A 2,792-nucleotide genomic window follows, 5' to 3' on the forward strand; every position below is an offset into this window, starting at 1 on the left:
ATCCTTACTCACTCTGTCGTAGAAAACATCTATGTTTGAGTGGTAATTGGAAGTAGGTATAAACCTTGATCTAGGTTTAAGGCCACTGTCTATATCACTGTTTTGTTCAATGTCAAAATGATTGAGCAATGTAGACATATCACAATTGTCATCATCATCTAGACTAAGTAGCAGTTGGAAATTTCGAATATCAGCCACCGTCTGTGTAATGCCTTCTGATCTACTAATAGGAGTTGCAATTTTGGGTGTTTGTTGCGAGAAGTAATCTTTAAGTTTCAATACTCTTGTGAATTTGTACAGATCGATATGTACTTCAGTGAGATCCTCCCCTGGGTAGGACAGAAACTCAAACCTTTGCTTAGGACTGCTAATTCGTCCTTATCAAGAGTTTTATTGGTCAAATTGACAACCTTTAAAGCACTAACATCATCTACAACATTGTTACCCATAGTCTTAGTAACCATACTCCCATTCATAGTTACGGTTTCGCTGTCACATTCAATTTCCTGATTGACCCGCGACCTGTACCTGCCTTTGGACCTCCTGCCTCCCCTCCTTGTTTTGGCTGATCTTTCTTCTGCTGTAATCGGCTGCTTATTCGGAGTTTTGCAAGCTCCTTCTGAAATGTAGAAGCCCCTTCCCCTAAAGGGATCTCCTGCGGAGCATTAGAAGCTACACTACTTACTGATGATGAAGAGACACTGCTGATGGAGCGAACATCATCACTTTCTTCCCTATCATCTCTAGTCCTCTTTCTTTCTTCACCTCCCTGGACATTGTCAAATTTTTTGGCGACCGTGTACACACGTCCCTCACGATAGTCTCTATCATCTCTTATGATTTTTTCAATTTTTTTTATCTTTCAAATAGATTTGATGTTCTTCCATTACTTTCTTTATTATAGTGAAATTCTTCTCAATCAGATCTTTTTGTTCCATATCATTAATCTCGTTTTTGTAAGGCCTCTATTTCTCCTTGTAACTTTTCACCCTTTTCCCTAGCATGGCGAATCAGTATTTGCATCATCACTTGTGATGCATTTCCCCAGATTACTTTCCCACTCATTCAAGATATTTTCACTTAGATCCTCGAATGTGGGGAAAATTTAAATTCTTAAACCCCTGGGTATTTTCTTATTCACAAGGTATTGTTGTAGTGTTATCTCGTCCCACCAACGGGAAACTCCTGTTTCTTTACACGCTCTAGTCTAAGAAAAAGTGTTTTTAAGCTCACTCTACTGGTTGCATCATGTGAAGTCGGTTCAATCAATGTATTTATACCAAACAAATTCTGAGCCATTTCTTATCTGCCATCATCAAATCTTGACATCTCAGTGCTTAAAATTACAAAGGGAACAAGTGCAAGACAGTCTATAATCCGGAGGATTTACATACGACAACAAAAAAACAAAACAGCTGACTTGGGTCAAGCACTTAAAATTCCATACCTGCAGTTTGGTTTTATTATTGGGACTGATGATGAATCTTTTGCATTTTGGTGCGGAAATTAACTGTGCTTTTGATGTTTGTGTTATAACACTATTTATATGTGCTCGTTTAGAAACTGGTCTTCCAATCTTTATTTTAAAATTTCTCTCTTCAGAACTCGTACACACTGGTGCTTTTGAATAACAAGACTAGACTCTTGAGTTATCATCGATTAGTTATCCTTATTTGTTTTTTTTTTATATTCCTGATACCTGTAGTACGGTAAGGAGGATTTCCAATTGATTGTCATTTCAAACTCTTTCTGCTTTTCGGGATGTTTTCACTCACGAGCACGTTTGATATTATTTCCGCTCCATATGGAGGTTTCTAATATCCTGCACCATGATCACTTTAGGTGTCTTTTGGTATTTCCAATTTCCTGATTTTGATTTGATTCTCTGGTATCTGGCAAATTTCTGGCCATCAGGCGTCTTGATTCTGAATTTCTATATATTTGCGTGTTTTATTGAAGAGGCTTGATACAGATAAGTCATGTGCGTATTGTGTTTTCTGTCTCTGGTTTTTCTGTTTCCCCTCCTTTTTTACTTCACTTTTCTGTTTTTCACCCTTTATTGTTTGTCTTTTACTGTTTAGTTGTATTTGATGTGTGTATAATTGCTGTGTACTATCTCACTTGTTAAAAGTATTGTATTTGTTTCTGCTCTGTATGATGGTTACGTCCCACTTCTCTCTGTGGTTAACCTATACACAGGTACTTTTGCGTCTGGATGTCATACATTGTATGCGCGGGCTGATTTTAAAATTAGACTCTGGTTATGATTGTTGTTTTTTCCTCTGTTGTTGTTTGTAACGTACAAATTCTGAGTTTGTGATGTTTTTGATCTCTTTATTTCGCATTATTATTTCTTAAATTTATTTATTTTTATTTTTGTCATTTATGTTTACTTTTTGTACATTTTATATATGTATTTTACATGTATATTTATGTGGATGTTTCTATAATTATTACAGCCCTGACGAAGTTCCCAAGGCACAAGGGAACAAAACGCGTTGGCTGTGTGCCTATCTTTTAATCGAGACTACAAATAAAAGAAGAAAACTATTTATACTAGATAACTTGGGCTGGAGACTGGACATCTCCAGATGTCCAACTCCATTATGGAACAGTCAACTCCTATCGTGTTTGGTGTCACTGATTTTTAACCCCCGACACGATAGTGGTGACAAGGTTTAACAAGCATGTACCTAGGTGGCACTTAGACAGTGCCCACCAAGTTAACCCAGTGTTCTCGTGCCTTGGTAGGCGTTTCCTAGAGTTTACCACCAAGACAGAGATCTGACCTC

Source organism: Triturus cristatus, chromosome 3_1 (assembly GCF_964204655.1).
Source record: "Triturus cristatus chromosome 3_1, aTriCri1.1, whole genome shotgun sequence".
NCBI classification, from domain to species: domain Eukaryota; kingdom Metazoa; phylum Chordata; class Amphibia; order Caudata; family Salamandridae; genus Triturus; species Triturus cristatus.